Source organism: Phalacrocorax aristotelis, chromosome 6, assembly GCF_949628215.1.
Source record: "Phalacrocorax aristotelis chromosome 6, bGulAri2.1, whole genome shotgun sequence".
In the NCBI taxonomy this organism is placed as follows: domain Eukaryota; kingdom Metazoa; phylum Chordata; class Aves; order Suliformes; family Phalacrocoracidae; genus Phalacrocorax; species Phalacrocorax aristotelis.
In genome coordinates this window covers 3,386,986-3,408,068 of record NC_134281.1, presented here as the reverse complement: position 1 = coordinate 3,408,068, position 21,083 = coordinate 3,386,986, and the positions used below count along the sequence as shown (strand labels likewise).

At 42.5% G+C, this 21,083-nt stretch overlaps 1 protein-coding gene across 3 annotated transcripts in view; it reads left to right on the top strand.

Annotated features, from left to right (window-relative positions):
* Nucleotides 1-21,083, top strand: part of LOC142058457 (contactin-4) — a 353,801-nt gene that overhangs the window by 20,330 nt on the left and 312,388 nt on the right. For all 3 annotated transcript variants that reach the window (XM_075095620.1, XM_075095621.1, XM_075095619.1), the window contains exon 2: nucleotides 20,490-20,534. The gene's annotated coding sequence lies outside the window, so the exon portion shown is untranslated. The remainder of the gene's footprint in view (nucleotides 1-20,489; nucleotides 20,535-21,083) is intronic.

Sequence of the window (21,083 nt, the reverse complement as noted above, 5' to 3'; positions counted from 1 at the left end):
GAAATCAGGGCTGAGACTTGGTCTTTACCTGTCTGTGAGCTGTCTGTTACGGCGGCGGCGGCATGACACAAAACCCAACGAGCAGCAGCACTAAGCTCCTACAGACCACACTCTGACATGCAAAAGCATCTGACAAGGCTGTGACCCGGTCCTTTAAATCAGTAGGCAGGGGAATTAATTCACTGTTAGCTTTTTTGGCACTGCAATATTGCATTCATGCATAAAGAATCTGATTTTAGTTATCCTGTTGCTAAAAGAAACAGCTTCTGTCCCCAGTCTACCAGATATTTGCATTAGAAATATGCTGTCAGAGAAGCTACATACATATATATATGTGTATATATATTAAATTAACTAAAACCAGCTTTAAAGACTTTAACCTTCCTCCTTTTTGGCTGTACTACTACCCTAAGTGCACTGCTGAAGTTTTTAAGGAAAAAGTGCCGCTGTCTTGTGATTTTTCCCTGATTTTTCCCATGGTCTTTTAACATAATTCTTTTTAATTCCTACTGGCAGATTTTGTAAATTAAGGGCACGTAGTTTGTTGACATTGCTGTTTCCATTCATTGACTAAAATCGTAATTCATAATATAGGATCATATACCATAATATTATGTAATAATACATGATAATCTAATTCATTTCATTGAATATAATCCAAGCAAGCGTAGCAACCGGGGTGTAAAGCCTTCCGGTGGCTCTCAGCAGCAGCTCGCGGGCTCTCCGGCAGGTCTGGCGTGAGGATGGAGGCTGGGCGAGGATCAGACCCAGCACAGCCCCTGCCAGGCGTTTGCTCCCATAATGGGGGCGTTGTTAGGTGCTGCACCGGGTCCTGCACCCCCTGCGCCGAGCTTGGCTCTCATAATTCGTCTCCTGCTATATACCGTGATATCTTTTCAAGATCCCTGAAGTGCCTGTGTGCCTCCTTGGTGTGCTCCCAGTTGTTTTCAAGGACCTGCTTTTAAGATAAAATCGCATCTGCAAAGCTCCAGCCTCGACAAAACCTCCGTACTGCTCTTTTCGAAAAGTGAGGCTCTCGTGATGAGCTTCTGCATTTTCCATTAGGAGAGACTTTCCAAAAAGATTTTCTGAATGATTTCTTGATAGCTGGCAATCTCCTGAATCATTTCTTATACAGAAATTGTTCTTTAAGGTGTTTTGTTCTGGTAACAACTGCCGCCAAGCTTGGTCTGTCATGATTTCCAGCCTAAACCTTGGAAAGCGGTGGTGTCTGTAGGACTGGCTTGAGGGGCTGGTATTGTATTCCTTGCTCTGAAATAGTGGGCAGGTCACCTCATTTTTTCTGTGCCTCTGTGTTTTCCTGCTTGGCTTTGTGTGTGGTTTTTTTTTTTTGCCTATTCCCTTGGGGTCTGATAGTCTTTGAGCTTGAACAATGTGGCTGATCTGAGCTTTTTTAATCCAATGATAAATAGTTAATTTTGGAGGGTTTAGGTTGACAGCAAGCCACCTTGGAGTGTCAGACTGTGAGACTGGTTTCCTTCTATAATCAGATAAGGTACAGATATTTCCTGTAAATCCTCCCCTAGTGTTCGAGTCATGCCATTAGAGCATTAAGTCAGACACATGACACCCAATTTCAGAGTAATTCCTGAGGAAAAAGCACGTTATATTTTTTTAATGGGCTTCCCAGGACTTACTTTGTTTCTTCCTGATGAATATGAATTCCAGCAAGTTCATCTGAATTCTGACCTTCAAACACACAAATGCTTTTTTTTAAGGGCAAGAATACGGTCTTTAGAATTATGTACTGTCCACGTGAATGTCATCTTCTCTTCCCTTAAAATCCCCTTAGAGTGCAAGAATAGAACTGTTATAAGCGTTGCTAAAATTCACCTGTGTATTTATTATGAATTACTTGCATCTTATAGACACACTATTCATGTCGGCCCGACCAGTACCGACCTTTTCTTTCCAAATGGCTTTATTTGGATTGTGTGCTGCATACAATACAGTCGCTTCTGTTCATCTCCTTTTCTTCTGATTGCCAGGTAACATCAAGCAGATCGCAGGGACTTCTTGTAATGTAGTGTGTGGCTCTCTATAACAGTCTCTCCCAAGCACCTTGGTTGAATAAATATCCATTGAATAACTGGAGAATGCATTCATATTCTTTTTATTTTGATTTACGTTCTATCTTCCTATCTGTGCATCTTCAAGAATAATTGCCAGTTTTCACCTCCTACAGAGAAGGTATAATAGAGCTGAAGGATAAGTAAAACTTGCTCTGTTTCTCTCTTTTGTAAGGGAACCTTTATATTCTTACCCATGCATACACTAATAATTTGCAAACCGAAAATCATAACCTCATTCTCAGCTGGACTTGCTGTAAAAAGCTACCCGTATGCTTTCTGTGTTCCCTTTCCTCGCGGCGCTTGCCAACTGGAGACCTGTACATATGGCCCATTCCCCTTTGTGAAATAAGCCAGTCCAACTCTGATGTAGTAAAGGTATCCCAAATGAATACGAAGGTTGGAGCCAGTATGTTCCCTATTATCGCCATCATATCCCCATGCACTGCTGATCTGATAGCAGCCAGACTATATAGTCATGCATTTTAATGATCGTGCCAGTGCAGCATCTCTCAGAGGATTACCGCGCGGTCTCCCCATGATGGGTGGCAAGTTCTTTTCTGTCATCTGATACAGGATGCTGTTAGGGGTGACTGCAGTGTGAAATATCTCTGCATGTCGGTAAAATACCGCATTAGATTTGAAAACACTCTTGAAGCGCTGGCTGTCGTTGCTCTGCAGGGACCTTCGCTTAATCTGAACAATAATAAGGTCAGTTGGGTGCAGCGTGGTTTTTCCATCAATTAGTTCAGTCATACTTCTAACAAGCTATATATAATCGTGCATGTTTAACCTGCAGGTTATACAGCCTAGCTAGCTCTGTGACCTACAGATCATAGAGCTGATAATTTCTTATTTTGTAGTTGTATTCGAAATTTCCAGTTGAATTGTCCTGACTTATGTGTTCAGGTTCCTACCCAGCTACTAACCAAACCACAGAAGTAAAGCACCTGTAATCTGGAGCCCCATGCCTTGGTCTTCTGCCTCACCTCTCAAGGCAACGAAACCACATTGCTCGTGAGCCTTTCCTTTCCATACTACGCAAAACACCAAGCTCCAGGTGACCTGATGTGCTGCTCCCAAAGGGTTTCTTTCTCCTTTCCCATGGCCATGGGAACTTTGAAAGACCTCACTGCTTGCTGACGGGTGTCTCACTCGCCGCAGACACCTAAGCAAGGCACACGAGCCCCCTTCTCCATCCCTCCGCTGTTTTGCCGACTTCTGTGTTTGATCTTAGTTCGGTTCCTATCTGTCGCACCAAGATACACCAGGCTTTGGGTTGGAAGGGCGTGGTGCAAAAGCTGTGACACAAGGGAAAAAAGCTTGCATGGTAGAAAGTATTTTCCAAGCTGTTGGAGCGTTTAGTTTAGATTTTTTAAAATTACTTTTAGGGTAAGAAAAGAGTTACATGGCTATCATTTGAAAATAACAACTTTTCTCATAACAAAATAACATGTTACGTGAGCCTGCAATGATTCTGCATCTTCGTGACTACCGGCAGGGAAAAAATAGTCAGAAAATTGCCATTCTACTTGAAATCCTCTCCGCTGAACACCCTAAAAATCCTGAAGATCTCATTTATGGATGCATTCAGTGCTGCTTAAGAAAGAGATTCTTCCAGATTGTCCAGTGTTTACGCCCTTTGCATTGGATCTCTTCATGTTTCAAATCTGTGAAGCTTATGTACGTCATTGTGGGGTGCAAAACCCTCATTCAGAGAGAATTGAAACCTCAGTTTCTAATAATCCTTCTGGCCCCATTTTTATCTTTATTGAGGAAATCATAAAAATGCAGCCATTTAGACTACCAAACTGTCCTCTTTTTGCAATGTGCAGTTGTAGCTTTAATCAGTACATGCCTTAACAACCCTAGGAGGAATTCATTACTTCTGTTGGCACAGCATGGTGTATTTTCCCCTTCCACTTGAAATAATGTTTCTCGCTATTTCCAAGATGAAGTTTGAAAAGTTTAATTACACAGTGAAAGAGAAAGGGTCATAAACCAGAAGGCAAAAAAAATCTCAGCTCTTGCAGATTTATGTTGAAAGTTACTTTAAACGGTTGAGGTTGGCCATGATGTTCTTATACCAAAGAACAGGTTACCGTTCTCTTCCCACACTGTATTGCCACATAACTGCCTAATCCGATGCTGATTAAGTGTGGTTAAATTAACAGCCAGAGTTCTGACTTTCAGGTCAGGTGTTTTTAAGCAAAACTGTCCCTCAGCTGAACTAGGTCTCGAAGTCCTGGGAGTCGTTATAGCAGGGTTAAAGTCAAGGCTTGACTCAAGATTTCTGACTGCGCCGAGCCTGCTACCTGCTTCACGTAATCCCAAATCAGCAAAACAGACACAGAATGAGTACTAAAACCTATGCTCAACACGGGCACTCATACAAGAAGAAATAAACATCATTACAAGGTCAATGTAGCTAAACTGGTGTCCTCACTGTATTATAAGAAAGTAATGAGAAACAGCTTCAGCCTCAAACAGAAGTCAATAGAAAATCAACAAATGGCTACCGCAGACATCCTTTCTCTAGCAGGAGCCGGGGACAACAGGCAGACGCTCTGGAATAACACAGATACGCACACAGAGGCACGTGCAACCTTTAAGAAAAGGACAAACACATTCCAGTAAGCAGCAAAACCACCCACTGCTGTTATTTTATGAATAGATGGTAGATTTGGCTGCTGCATGTTGGTGAAATAATGAAAAAATCCCGGGATTTTGAAGGCATAAAATTGCAGGCAATTTATTTTTATAGGTGTAGATGGCCACACACGTGAAACTAAATTGAGTGCCGGATGGAGCTAAGAGGGGGGGGGGATCAGAAATGCAAGTCAAAGATAAGGCTGTAGAAATTTCTGTCTCCAAAGCTAATCAGAACTAAGTATCCTATTGCCGGCAGCATGGAGAATGTTTCAGATAACAGATAGTGATGGAAATTATGTAGGGTAATTATGTCAGAAATAACAGCAAAGGGTATATGTTCTGACTCAGAAAATTATCACCTCCTTCCTCCCTTTGTCGCTCCAGAGGGGGGTACCCACTGCCACGTGTAATGTGTAATATTACCCTATTGGGGGAAAAAACCTCAGTGATTAACCGTGGGTAATACCTAACATCTAACACAGTATTCAGAATGTAATCGCTTTAATTTGCAATTGTAAATCTCCTGTTATCAATTAATTTACATTGTACAAGTAACCATCTGATTATCTTCGTGCAGTGCTGTATTTACACTGCAATTTAATTGTAAGTAATTAGCATGTAATTGCATGTCGTTATTTATACCTTGTAAAGAAAGTCATGTATTTATATGTAGTTAAAATAATTGCAGTTGAGAGCAAATCTTTTGAGTTTTCTTCTTTTCAAATGTGTCTACCAGTTTCTGTGGCCAAAATTGCTGTTGTCTAGACAGAGCTGGCTCTCCTTTGGAGAGGGGTTAGGTTATCTTTCCACAAGCTGAGGCACGCGGAACTGCCTTTTGCTTTTGGCCTGTATTCATCTTCCATTTTAAAATATTTTCTCTATTTCCTAATACTAATCTGCCCTTCCTCCTTATAAAGGGATTTTGTAACAGGGGAGAGTGCTGGGTCTCTGGAGTTGAAATCCCAGCGCAGCCGGTGGGGAAGCGGTGAGACGGTGACCTCCGTTCTTGGCATGGATGGATGCTTTCCATGTAGCAGCCCTAACAAAAAATATTACCCTATTACAGTAATACCTACTAAGGGTATACTTTATGGATACCATCAAGGGCAATGGTGGCTTTCATGTCCAGTACTAGTAATGGTAATTTTATTCCCCTTGCTGCTACTCTCGCTCCCTCGGTCCTCCATCACCGCCCTGAGAGTCACTCTGATGCCAGACATTAGGGTCACAGCCCATTTCTTGCCATCCCACCCTCCAGCACTCGCCCTTTTAAAAGAAATCTAGTGTTTTCTGAGCATTACCATAACAGAGGATCTCTGGGATCCAGCTAGGGGCTTTCGTCCCCTCTGACATGTAACAGAAAGGATACCTCGGGTTTATAACAGCTCTGGGAAAAGCCTTTGCTTCACTACACGTGCTGCGAGCTGTCTGCTGGGAAGGGTTTTGATGGAGGAGGGAGATGCCCCATGCTGCTGCTTGCTCAAGGCCAGCTCATTAGCATTTGTGTTTCTCTAATCTGAAGACCTGGGAGAATATTCGGGATTCACAAAACAGCTTTGAGTGGCACGAAGGACGGTATTATCTCATGGGATAGTCCGTGTCTCCTCTTGGGCTGGAGCTGCTGGGGGCCTTCGTAATGAAGGTTTTTTTCTCTGCTTTGCTGGTTAGACCCCTGAGTTTAGTAAAGGATTTTATGTCTGCTCAAGGGAGAGTATCTTTTCACTTCTCATTGCGGCTTCTGCATTTAACAAAATAGCTCCCAGGCACGCCGCCGTCAGATTCGTATTGTCCAGAAGTATTATGCCATAGCAATCATCTCATTGCTGGGACAGATGAAGAGGCTCCGAGAGGTGCCTCTCCTCTTCTGCCTAAGTGAATGGTAAATGGCATCAAAGCCACGTTTCAACTCAGTCTTCTTCCTCGTTTAGCATTCCCCATCCCAGCATTTTCACACGGATCCAGTGGTAGGAATAATTCTTGTTAATGCTAACACACTGTGTACCTGCTCAGCAGGGCTGGCTGCCAGCCCTCACCTGCACAGCTGGTTTGCCCATGGACCTTCCCATGCCCAGCTGGGTGCAGTTGGGAGGGTAAAAGCACACCTGAAGGTGGGTGGGAGATGATGGAGCTCTGCAGGAGCTTATTAGAGAAGGTGGCCCTGCTTTTGGGGAAAGCAGGCTGCCTGCTGGCTCTGCAGCGAGGAGCTCAGCAGAAGGGGCTCCCCAGGACCTGTCTGCGGTGAGTTGGTAGAGGGGTTTTGGGGGAGCGCTGTGGGTCCTGGTGCCCTGCTCAGGGGAGACTTTGTGCTGTTGAAAGGCTTTTTGGAATTGTAGAAGATGGTGGAATAAGACTTTTGCTTGAGGGTAGTGTCTGTCTTTCTGAGGATTAAGCACAGGGGTAGGTAGTTTGCTCTGGTTAAAAAGCAAGGTTGGACTCTATCTCAGAAAGGTGGGGGTTTGAAGAGACCTCTGGAGACCATCCCGTCCCACCCCCTGCTGGAGCAGGCACACTGGACTCTGTCCAGGCGGGGGGTGAATGTCTCCAGGGAAGGGACCCCACAGCCTCTCTGGGCAGCCTGTGCCCCTGCTCTGGCACCCGCACAGGGAAGGGGTTTGTCTTCATGTTCAGGTGGAGCTTCCCGTGTTCCAGCTTGTGCCCGTGGCCCCTTGGCCTGGCGTTGGGCGCCACTGAAAAGAGCCCAGCCCCATCCTCCTGACACCCGCCCTTCAGGTATTTATAGGCATTGATGAGATCCCCCCTCAGCCTTCTCTTCTCCAGGCTGAACAAGCCCAGGTCTCTCAGCCTTTCCTCACAAGGGAGATGCTCCAGCCCCTGATCATCTTTGTAGCTTTCAGCTGGACTTGCTCAAGGAGTTCCCTGTCCTATGTTTATTTATGGCTCTATGTTTGTTTATGCCTCTGCTGAGTTCTGTTTCTCAGAACTTCTATTTAATTCTTTTACCCTGGTATCTCCTACACAGCTCCCTGGGTAAAACTAATGTTACTATGTAGATAATACTCTGGCTCCCAGAAGATGTGAGCACACGCTTGAATTTAATTACTGACTTGCTGCTTAGTGTCCTGCAGCCAACCTACCTTCATTTCTATATAAGAAACGTAAGTCCTGATACGTGTGCTAGAGGGCTGATGTGAAGACAAGAATTAACCAATGTAAGGTGCTGAGAGGTCTCCAGGTGTGTTCGTAGTAGTAGTTACTATTATGTTAGAGAAGCCTCGTAGCTAATGAGCCTCCTGTGGAACATTTTGCATGCTCTTGACTGCTGGAAGGTGGTCTCTAATATCTGCTGGTTTTTCTCGTGGATGTAAGTAAGGATTAATAGGATTAATTTGTATTCAGAAACATCTCGGAGTTGGCTCTCATTGCCTCATTTGGGTCTACTTTAACAGTGTACTTGATATTTATTTGCATGATTGGGTTGCAAGCTGTATACGGCATATAGTGGTCAATTAAGGTCTAAAGCTGGCTGAAACCTCAGCGGATATTTTAGTTCTTGCTCAAACTACAGAAAAGCACTATGAGATCAGTATTTTCCATTGCTGAGCTGTAGCAACAGTATATAAAGAGGATTTGCTCTATGTAACGTAGCTTTAAGAGTTCTCTACCGGAGCTTTTGCGCTGGTGATTTCTGCATTGTGCTGTTCCTCACTCTCCCTTCCATGGCACTTGCTCATTCCTTCCTTCTCTTCTATGCTTTTGCACATACTTATATTTCCATGCATTTTGGTAAGTGTATGGAAAGAATACTGGAAAGAAATAAGAGCTGTTACATAGATAACTTTAGATAAAGTTTATCTATTTAAATAGATTTATTTAAATTAGATAGAATTAGCTTATCTAAATACTTATCTAGCTACCTAATAAGTTGCTAGATAATTCTCCCTGCCCCTCCATCTCTCTTGAATAGCAACTTCTTTTAGGTACTTGGCCAATTCCCTTGTGACTTGAGTTGCTCAAAGCTCTGGGCAGGAACCACCAGGAGTTCTTGCCAAAAAGAAACCTCTGACAGCCCTCGCTCCTACTTCTGAGACAGAGTGCTAATCGTCATCTGAGCAGTCTTTGAGGATTAAGTGATATCCTTAACGTTGTAGAGATATGACAAAGTTCATGTTATCAGCGTTCATAGACAAATGTGAAAATAACAATGTAGGGCTTCTGTAGGGGTGGAACTAGTTTTGGTCATCAAAATATGCATGAAATATATAGAAAGCCAGGTGAAACTCAGGTGGTCCTGTCATATATAATTGCAAGCAACATATATGTGGCTTAGTCCCTGAGCAGCTTTACCCCACGGAAATACTGGTTAAGGCATAGGTTTCAGTGTATTAGTGGGTTTATGACCTGTATAAAAATGTCAAGTCAAACAGCGGCCTACTAAATTATTCAGTGTATTGATAGAATAATGACTTTGAAGATGGAGATATTGGACTTAACTCTTTCAAGAGGAGCAGGGAGGGGAAATGAATTGGCTGCACTTGATTCCAGCTGGATCATAGCAAGATCCCTGATGTTATGTGCCACTTCTGAGCAGTAGATGAAAGTAGAATTAAAAGTAAGAGATAGGATTGATTTTGACACAGGTGTGAATTTTAAATTAAGTGCAGGTTTAGTAGAACTGGCTAGAAAACCAGAAACCCAGAAAAATGGGCTTACCTGCTGAATACTAAAGCTTTTCCTACTTTAGAAAAGGAAAAAGCATAACAGGCTTATGTTTTCAGGAAAAACAAATATACTCGATGAAATCAGAACTTCTGTAAGAGGTCCATACTTCTTAAAACATATATAGAAAAAATTTAAGCTGCCTTGCTTTAATTTCTCTTAAGCACTTGCTAGCCAACTTTATTGCAGTAGTAATAGAGGCTTTGGAGGGAAGGACAGTCTGATTTATGTAGGAGTAGCAAAACTGTTTTGTTACTTGTTTCTTTACCTCTAAGCTGCACTTGACCCAAGGGTTTAGTTAAATACTTTATATAAAGGTAACTGTAATGCCTGCACAAAGGAACAAAACTTCAGTTTTGTTAAAACTTTAATTTCTGGAAGTTTTGAAGTGTGTGAGTGCTTGTCTTGATAGAGCTAGACTTCACAGCATGTTTCATGTGGGATATATATATAACAAGAGATACATACAATATATTTATACCTTCTTGTGAGGTGTACAAAATATATTGATACCAACTTAGAGCCCTCATTATGGCTGTGAAGAAGCGTATTTACTTAAATGCATATGTAGGTAACTTTATACTTTCTGTGTATACCTCGGATGTTAACATTTCCTATTATATGCTATGAACATCTTATTTTCAGACTTTTCCACATTATGGGGAAGTTGGTACTCTCCTTTTGGCTTTCAGAACACGTTTTCACATCGCCAATCGCGGCCTGGCAGCCACAACAAATCTGTTCTACTACTAATAAATGTTTGGTGGAACAATGTAATTAACCAACTGGCTCTTTTGCCGCGGAGGTGCTGGGAGAAGATCAAACCCTGCTCCAAACTGTTCGGGCTTCCCAAGCATACGCTGCCAGGAGCTGGGCTTGCTGGGTGGCACCCAGGAGCCCGGGATGCTGTCGCTGCCGGCGTGGCTGCAGACCTCCCGTGCTGCCACCTGCTCCGCTGCCATGCCGGGGTGCCGGGTGCAAGCTGCAGAAAGGTGCTGTCCTTTAAAAGGTTTCAGCTACATGTTGATGAAATGGAAAGTAAATATGCAGGTTTAGAAAATAACCACCAAAAACTACTGGGTTTTGTTTCTCTTGAGCTCCTTCATCTCGGTGTCTCGGCCGAGTGTGAATGTTGGCACTTGCTGTTAACACCAGGCACGCTGCAATGTTGTTTCCACTCATCTATAGGGGGTCAAACCTTGGTCCTATTTCTTAGTGAGAAAGAAGTTGCAAGTTTGCGGTCTCCACGCCCCCTCAGCCACCCGAAACGGAAGTTCAGCTGTTTGCGTTTAGAACCAAACATCCTTCTCTTTAACGGTTTCCTTTTTTGAGGTCCTGGATGCTTTGCCCTTATGGACAGCACTGTAACGTAACTCTCCTGCAGCCAGCTCAGATCCCCTGAATATCGGTGGGATCAAAACGCGATCTAGCGACGCTCTCCTGCGCTCAGGATCAGGTGTGCTCCTCTAGGTGTTCTGCCTACGCAGTTGAAAGGCCAGAGTGGTTGGCGGAGTCTTTTATCCCGGTTTGTGGGATTCGCGGTCGCCAAGTTCCAGTTTTGACCTTCACCAACAGGATTTTGCCTGCTCTCGTGGGGTGGTTTGTGATCCTTGAGCAGGTCTGTCTGTGGCTTCCAGCCCTACTCCTTTCCTTTGATCTCCTTTCTCTACCCTGTGGGCTCCATCAGCTTAAGAGAGCGTCACCCCATCAAAATGAAGCTGCTGGGAGTATTAGCCTTTGAAAAGCATGGCTCTGTTAATGTGCTCTTTTTACTGAAGTTTGGCCTTAGCTCTTGCTTGAGTTTTAGTGTCGGGCGCCAAAGGATCAAGGCAGGAGTACCTGTTACTGAGAGCGGAAAGGAACTGAGCAGCTAAGAATTGAAAAATACTGGGGTTTATATTCACTGTCTTTTAAAATTACGCTCTCGCCAAAATTATCAGAGAACTTTTCAGCCTCTCTCCATCTGTACCAGCTTTAGTACCCGTGGAAGGAGAGGTGGTGCTTGGCTGATGCTACGTGGACCGCTGACTCTGTAAACAAACCTGGCCTGCTGCTTATGATAACACAAATTATCTGCATGTAAAAACATAGCCTGAAGGCATGATGGTGCTCCGTTAGGTCAGCAATGACACAACCTAGTGCTGACATTTGAATTTTTATAGCTAAACTCATTAATGCTTTCAGATTACCCAGTGTATGGGTGTAAGGACCAAGAGCTGCATGTTTTTTTCTTCCTGCATCCTGTACATCTATTAATGTACTCAAACTAATTGCGTGATTAAGATGAATAGGTCTTAATAATGGAGAGGACATAATGGCAAAATTGATGAATCTGAAATAGGGGGAAATTGTTGAACTGATGTGTTCGTACCAGTAGAATACAATGAAGGGAAGGAGAGTAATTTATACATATATTAAAAAAAAAAGGAAGGGATTTTGGCAAATCCTATGCTTATTATATTTCCTTTTCTCTTTCTCTAATTTTCCCTGAAAATAATACCACTTATTCATGATGCTGCTGCAATAATTGAACCACTGGAAGGAGAGGAGGAAAAACGCTACCCATATAAATTACTACTTGAGACCTGTTCTGTTTTGACAGATGTCAAGGCTGGGTAGCTTAGCTTGTTCTACTGTTTGTATGAAAAGGGCTTGGTATCACTAGGACGCAGACTAATAGCTTTCTGTGCTTCTGAATGTGGCTAGATTACATTGCAACAGATTTTTTTTTTCTTAGTCACTACCTAGTAACTCCGAGAGAATAAATTGATAAAATATTCCACAGCTCTTTTGCAGGGTGTTGCTGCAGGAGTGGGAAGTTAAAGGGGAAGAGAAAGAGGCAGCCTGCGGGCTGGAAGGAAGAATACCTGCGGTCTTTTACTCTTTGTTTAGATTTAGGAAAACCAGCTACAAAATTAGTTGAAATTTAAATGAAGCCATTTGTTACTGTACATTAAGCTCCTCTGATTTTACAGTTCATATTTAGTGTGTGCTGCTTGTAGGCGATGAACGTTATGTGGCCTTTACTCATGTATCTTGCTTCAAAGTATTTTAGTCTTGTTGTTCAGGACTTGCCTATTTATATATTTTTTTTTTTTTTAAAAAGGTAACTTGTGCATTAAATAGATTGCACTAAATAAATAGATTTTCTGGACTTCTGTCTTTGTGTACTGCTTTCAGTTGTCCCCAATGGGGGACAGTCTGATCTCTGCCACTTGCATGGCACATGCTCCTCTGGTTTATTTCAGCTATGGAGCTTTTGCTCTGTTACTTCCACCAGCTTTTCTGGGTTTGTTTTGGCTCTTAGGTTTTTAACCTTTATTTGCTGTCTGCTGCTACTAAATACTGAGATCTTTGGATGTATCAATTAGCTTCATCTATAAAATGATGATTTAGAAGGAATGGACTTTAGAAAACCAAAGATTGCATTTTGTTATCAGTTCTTCATTATTCTCGGGTATTTATGAATCCTTTGGAAGAAACCTCTGACGGAGATACAATTTTATAACATGGGTTTCCGATTCGTGATGGAATTGCCCTGAAGAAGAAATCCTGAATGCTGTTTCCAGGGGAGTCAGATTTACCATACCCCAGTCACTAATGACGTTCTTCTGTGCTTGGAGTTTTTGTGAGGCTTTTGCTGTTGCCGTGTATACTATCAATTTTATTACACTTACTTGCTTTCCTTGCTGTGCACTGCTTAGAGCACGCTGCATAAGGTAAAAAATGTTTTTTGATAGTTCTCTGCTGAATATTAAGACTGCAAACTATTGGCAGTTCACATATTGGTTTCCTATTCTTAAAATATTGTATATAAACAGCTCTTTTAGCTGGCTGTTAAGGTCAAGGTGGCTTTGTGGGTATTGCTTCTAGCTTTCCCTAGTGGCATCCAGGACTTGCTAAATTGATTGTCTTAAAGACTGATTATGCAACAGTTCTGTTTATTTACAATTCAGCATTTTTAAAAATGAGGTTTTTAAAAGTAGGAGTTGAGGCATTTCCTTGGGTATCCACGGCATGCTGCTCGTCAAGTAAGACTCTTGCTCTTGTACCTTCATCCTGGGCTGTCAGTGAGCCTCCAAGAGCAGGAGCAGCATGTTAATATGCCTCTGCTGACCGTCAGAGCATTAATACATGGAACTACAACAGCGCATGGGCTACTGAAACTTCAAGCCCACCCTTTTGTTCCCCAGGCCTTCAGAGCAAGGGGTTAAAAAAATAATTAAAAAAAGCTACTTGTTATATTGAGGCACCCTTGAGGTGAGTGGGCGCACCCCGGCTGGGTGCTTCCCACACCAAGCACCCCGCAGCTTGTGCTTGTGGTGGCAACCTGCAAAGCCCGCGGGGACTTTCTAGTCCAACGTTGCAGGCTTGATTATTTTTTTGGGGTTTTGTGGTGTCACTGCCATATCTGCTGTTCATCTAACCTTGATCCACGTTGGCTGAGTAGAGCAATACAAGTTAAATATTGCTCTTCCTAGAAAGGTTGGACTAGATGATGGACCTGAGGTCCCTTCCAGCCTGTGATTCTGTGAAATATCTTATTTGTGCTGTTGCTTTTTTTGATATATATGAAAAGACTGGGGTTAAGCACTGGGAGGTGTCTATTTTGTGGTTGGTGTGGACATGTTTAACTTCGGAACCCTCTGCAGACGTCGCGTATCTCTGCACTGTGTGACCTACTTATGTAACTTAGCAATTTTTAAAAGAAACCAACTTAGAAAGCAAAAGACCTTGTTTTTTGGAGAACATGGGGTTGAGGGAGTATGTGGGCGATCTGAAATGTCTTCTGGCTTGCAAGGACAAGGAACAAATTAAAAAGAAGAAAAACAAACAATTTAATGGTGATGGAGCTGTAGCTCTAGCAAGGATAGACTGTGGGCGTACATCCATTTTTAGCTTGTTGCAGAAGATTATTCCTCAACACAGAAGGTCATAAAAATCTCACTGCTGTGTATTAGAAAATAATCTTGGTAAAAGTTTAAAATGTTTTACTAGCAGTAAATATTTAAGGCCTTCATTTACAGCAGTCAGGGGACCAGGTGACTGACTATACCTTAGCTTGCCAATAAACACTAAATTGTCACCTCAGATAAAAACTGAATGGTAAAACATGCTAAACTAACTGTCAAGGTTATTAATTATTACAAGTTGTGTGGACATCAGTTACGCAGGACCCGATTTATTTTTTTTATCACTGACCTTTCTTGTTTGGTATTTTGTAATTGGTTACAAGTGATTAGAGATATTTCTGATCCCTTATAATTTTAGCTTCTGGCACTTCAATCCCAGTAAGAAAAGATTTAATATAACAGAGTGATAGGAACAAGAAATGAAGGGGAACTAATGGTCCCCTCCCTTACCTGGTAGGTATAGCCTGTTAACTTCTGCTCGCTCTTTCATGCACAGAATCGCTCAGATGTGACATTGAACAATATCCTTCGCGCCGTGCCCTTCAGCTGAGGCAGGCTTCTGGCCAAGTAGAAACTTGGGAAGAAAGTGCAGAAAACCAGAAGTATTAGAAAATCCCACCTGTTGGGTTTTTTAAAGCTGTGGTGGGCTCTTTCCTGAGTCACCAGCAGGCAGAGTGGCTCATGGGCTGGTGATGGTTTGGAGAGCTCGTGCAACCTCTGTTCCCTGGGGAGGAGGAGTTAAACTTGGGTCTTGTACTGCATTAGAGCTACTATGCGGGCTCTTGGCATCTCATTAAAAATTAAGATGACTATAAACCTGCAGCTTACAGGGATGGTGAATAAAATGTGGTTGTTTTCTTAGGAGCTGGTACAACCCAACCCCTTCTGTTGCTTGGAAAACAAGCTGTTTTGACTGCAGAGATGTTATATCTTGGTAATGGAAAAAAAAAACATGTGCAAAAAACCTGACTATATCTGAAGTGAATTTTCCCCTTGTGTTCATCAAAGCCTGACACATCCAGTTAAAATAACCTTTGGGAAGTGGCTGGGTTGATGCGCTATATGCAAATGTGCAAAGGATCTCTTAATCAGCAGTTCGGAGAGACTAGAGTATCACTCCCAGACAATGCAAAACAATTTAATGCATTTCATTACTTTGCATTTAAAGTAGAAAGGTGATGAACACATCATCCTCTCTGAATGCAGTGATTCTGTAGCAGTTATTCTGGGCTTCTTAGTCACACGTGGACTCTTCACCTGTATCTCTACGTGGGAAAAGAGCTTTGAGAGAACATCTCTTTCAAACAGGTGCCTCTCCTCTGCCTACAGTCAGCAAGCCGTGTCTTCAGAGTCTATTCTGATGGGGCAGGGAAGCCCATTTTAAGTAACAGAAGATAATTTTAAGGGTTATGCAGCTTACAGGTTCAATTTATGAACCAGCTGCTGAATCATTTTGAGACTTCTTTGGCAATCTCTCCAAAGAATTCTGGTGTCTAAAGATTATTTTATTATCAATATGCAGTCATGCAGGTCAATGTTCTCTTCATTTGTGAAGCAAATGACATCAAACAAATGGCACTGTGAAGTCTAAAAATCCAATATAAATGTGTAATGCTCATCCCCACTTGATGAGACCAAGGTACTTTGCTACCTCCAAATAACACTCTGAAATATTTAATTTTCACTTTTTTAATAATAAACCACATGGGATTTCTATTTTGACAGTATTTTACTTTGAAGTTAAACCTATCAAACCCTGGGAAAGCTATGACTGTGATTAGGCTTTTTGAGTTTTTCCTCCACAAGATAGATTACACTTGCAAAATGCTTTTGGCTGACTCACTAAACAATGTTTAAATGCGCAGGAAATGCTGCTGTAACAAATGCGCCCTGGATTTATATTTCAGCTTCAGAAAACTGTGTCTTTTCCATTTAGCTCCCATAATCAATCTATTGTGTTAATAACAATGACTGAATTCACGCACAGGAGGCAAGCCAAGGATTCGAATGTTAGTGAGGAAGGGCTGCACCATGTCTCAGCTGCAGCTGGTAGACGATGCTGAGTGGGGGTTCCTGTTGTGCAAGGCATGCGCCTTGGCAAGGAAAGGATGTGGCTGACTTTGGACCGCTTGCTGGTCTTCTGTTGATATAGGTAGTAAAACCAGGTGATGCTTCAGAGTTAACGTCCTCTTGCTTTGTTTTCGAGAGGGCAGCGGAGCCAGGTCTTGGGCAGAGGTAGGTGGGTGCGGACATGGGCTTTGCTCTAAGAAATGCCCTCCGAGAGCGGGAATAGGGACAGCAGTGGGAGCAGCTGCAGGGAACGTCTGCCTTCAGGAAGGCTGGTGGGGCTGCTGGAAATGAAAATAATCAAATAATCCAGTGCTTCTGAAGCTGTTCTTAATAACCTCTGTTAATAACCCAATAGGCTAGCAGGCTTGTGGTTCTCCTGTGGCTTATTCTTCCCTTAACAAGAAGATAATTGTGTTTATAGAAAGTGAAAGGTTTGACAGATATCAAGTTTGTGTTAGAAAACAGAAGCAGGGAAAGCTCTTAAACAGTATATCGGGGATTTCAGATAAAGACAAATCTGCAGTCTGAGGGTTTCTCGAGTGTCTAATTCGAGACTGCAGTGAAGCAGAGAGATGCAAAGTCTCATAGTTCCCTGATTTAAGCTTTCTTTAAAACAGTGAATTTGGAAGATAGAACAAGACTAGTCTATTGGTTTGGCAGGCAATACAAAACAGTGCCAGAGTAAGCTAGTTAGATAAACCTAAGCCCAGAATAGTGCTAGGGACAGTAAAAAGATGATTAAAAAAAAAATCAGCAAATGAGTTGTTGCATGCTTGAAGTGACCAAGAAGAATTTTTGTGTTTGGGGTTTCTGAGACTGATGGATCAGTAACATTCCTGCCACTGACTAGGTGTTCCTCTACAGGAGGAAATCAAGCCATCACCCTTACTCTGCAGTCTTATCTCGCATAAGTACTCTGAGGAAAGATGCATTAGGAATGTCAGTATTTGCATATTATGCTAATGAACTTCCAGGTGGGAAATGCACCTCCCCTTTCTGCGGGATAGCTGCTTTCAGCTCAGACTGCATTAGTGTGTCAATATAAACTTGGTGTAACGTTCAGATTTCTGCTGGGAGCAGATGAGAGATCAGCACTTCTTCAGGCTCTCATCAGTACTCCCAGTTGCCAGCTTCCAAAGAACTGCCTCCACCTGAAAACTAGTTTATTTTTTTTGTGTGTGTAATTATACAGTATTTCTGTGAGACGGAGTGGTGCCTCTCTATTTTTATTTTCTATCCTGAAGTGATTTTTTTTTTTTCCTGAAGTATGTGCTGTTCCTTTACACAAAATGAGGGTTGTGCAAAACTGAATTTCATTTTAGGTTTCTTGGAAGTTGTAGCTTCGAGAACAACTGGAGTGGTGACTGGGGAGCCACATTAAGAGTGTTGTTGCCTTTCCCTTTGGAGATGACTTGATCTGTGTTCTGAAGTTTCTTCAAAGCCTTCTGTTGACAAGGGATGCAGAAAACACTGAAGCTGCTAAATTCAGTTTTTAGCGTGCTGCCTTCTATCATGTCACCTAGGGGAGAGAGCAACTGTCTTTCCCTCAGTTCCAGCCTGTTCTTTACTTGGAATGAAGGTGTGCATTTGAATTGATTGCAAGTTATGGCCAAACCCTCGAGGCTATGGGAGGTTTTTTTATTATTTAGCGAAATTGCTTGGGCACTGCTGAATGTTTAGGGGTCATATAACTTAAATGCTTTAAGTTTTCAAGCCTGGAAGTCCAGGTTCAGTGCTGCTGTGAGGATAATGTACAATTACTTTAATCACCATCTCAAACACATGACTATGAAGAGCAATGTTCAGCCTCTTGCAATTATTATGGGCTGAAATACTGTAGTGAAAGTAAAACATGACGAATTTGGCTGAATTTGCCTGTTCCTTGGTTTTCAAGTCAATACCTCTCTGCCAATGCAAAGCATCTCAAGAAATTGTCCACAAAAGTGTTTCTGGTGTTGGAAGCTGAAATTTCTGAAGGATTTGAGTAGGTACGTGCTGCTGGCTTGATCTCTGAAGTAGACAGGAGTCATAATGTAGAGGTGTATTAACCACTCACCCGTTCCTTCTGCCCCCGAAGCACTCGGTGTCCAAAGCACTCAGTGGGCATATGGGAGATCAGACGTCCTGCTGGAGTGAATATCTAACCAACGTGAGCAGCTCCTACAGAAGAAAGCAGTAATGAAATGGGCTTAGTAGTAAATGCGTTTGCTGGGATTGTGGGGGAAGAGAAAAATGAAGATTTGATCCAGAGTCTCCCACATGAGTACCAAAAAAATCCCCGCCCTAGCTCAGTTATGCACACAAGCCTGATGGGGATTTTAAAAACCCAAACCCAACCAAATGAGTTTCTGAAGGTTGTGTGACAGGTGTTTAGTAAGAAACCTCTTTTCTGCTTTGGCTCTCTGCCCTGTATGCCCACAGAAGTTCAGGGAAGCTTCATGCTTGCCTATCGATCTCTAGAGAAGATCAGAATTTTCAAAGTAAAGAAAGCTGGAGGTTTTCTCCTTCTCTGTTTTCAGCAGCAAGGGATGGATTCGTAGGTGTCTAAAAATATGTAGCAATGTTGGTGTTGAAGCATTTCTTAACTTGTGCAAGTTGTTCTCCTAAACTTTCTATGACTGAAGTGGTAAGTTGAACAGTTACAGTAAATAGAGTAATATTTTGATCGGTGTGAAATCCTTCATTTCTTCTTGATGTCTAATTAGCGTAGCTCTGAATGTCAAATATTTATCCGCTCTACCTAGCACTGTGCTCACTTCAGTGGGGCTCCATCTGGCTCTGCCTTCCTCGAAGCCTGTTCCTCTGCGAACGTGCTTGCCCGTGCTCGGTGCTGGTGCTGGATCCCACCTGTTGCCCATCAGGTCACTTGGACTGGAAGGGAGCTCTTCCCTCCAGCAAATGTGGGTGGCAAAGTACTGCCGTGCAAAGCTGCAGATGAGCCAGTCTGCAACTCCTTTTGCTTTGTGAGCATAACTCTGAAGCTCAGGCTGACAAACGTCGCACCAAGTCCTTGCTGAAAAGCTGCTGATTGCTTGAGAGTGGTTCCTTTGTGAAATGAAGCCAAATATCCCTGTAGACTACAGTAACGTAAGCACAAAATCTCCCACAGTAAAACTGGCAAGAGCACATGGTGTAGAAGCTGTTGGTATTCTTGAGGACTTCAGTGGCAACTGCGTTAGACCGGAGCAGAAGCGAGGGTGGGGTGGGTCCTCTGGATGTGACTTCTTCATCTTGACTTGTAATACAACCTACAAGCCTTCAGTTAGAAAACAGATGACCAATGCTTATCTTTAGGCCAAAATGTGAGACTTTTTTTGGGCCTCTCCTATCTGGGATGTGTTGATAGTGCAAAAAAGCTTATATTTTAGTATGTTTGCTCCCAATTCTAACTTCATGGCTATCTTCTGCATCCACCACACCTTTTGTGTGTCCCGTAGCTTCACATGTTCAGTAGCTGGCTATATGACTTAAATGTGTTTTGAAACAGTTTCTCACTGTCTTTCTAATTTTCAGACGTTGATTAGCGAGTAGTTTGGGTGATCTAATGGTTGTACTAGAACTTCTTGGGAAATGGCTGTGCTTCAGCCCCGTCTTTGGGATTCAGGTTGGTTTGTCAACTGAGAGTCGCACTGAGTTAGCGGTGATGGGAGGGGAAGCTGTGGGTTTATGCCAAACCTGGCTGGCTGGGGGCATTTGAGCGGGGGTGGGGGAGAGGGGGATTCACTGTGAGAGGCTTTAGCAGCTGGAAGAGTTTCAGCATGTGGTGAAGTCAGAGATGAGAAAATGATGTTCAGGTAGTCCCAGGTAGACTGGCTGAACTCCAGTGCGGAGTCCACAGCGAGCAACGGGCTGGTGAGCGGTGCATCACGCTGGGGCTCGCCGAGAGGTCGGGGGGAAACTGAACCAAGCGGTGGAAAGATTCTATAGAATATCAGACCCTTTCACTGCTTTTATCTTGTGGTACTTTGAAAATAGCACCCTAAAGTTAATCAAATTTCTATGCAAAATAAGTTAATGTGGGTAAGAATGAATTTAACGACTTAAGATATCAGTATAGCTGACTTTCCATATGAATTTCTACTTTCAGGTATTGGAAATTTGACTGACGTCTACATATCATGCACAGGACAAGGTAACAATTCTTTAACACTGATTTTGGTTTGTTGGTGATACTGATTTCTCTTCCCCAGCGTCACTGCATTGAATGTCAAGATCTTTGCATTATTTGTGCCTTAGACTAAAGAATCTGCCCCTTAGTTTCTGGGTATATTGACAGTGGATTTTGTTTACCGTTGTTAAAATATATCAGAAATCTGAATTTAAGTTCTTAGCGTTTATATATTGCATTTAGGCAATTCTGCATGGAAGGTTTATAGAAAACATGGAACAGCTTGCCTTCAGAAAACTATTTTTGTAAATGTACCATTGCTTAAAAGAATCTATATAACTTGGAGTGAATTTTTTTTTGTAAATGGATACTAATACCTTGTTATCAATAGTGTGTTTTCTGGTTTGGCCCTTATTTTTCTTGTCATGAGATTTTTCAGAATTGGTGTTTAATCATTGAATTAGCCAAACCACCCTGTGGCATTTCTGAAACTCAAATTTTCTTAATGGCATCTCAGCTTGAATGTCCAAAGGAATCAATGTTGTTAGTTGGCAGGTGGATTTTGTCCTATAT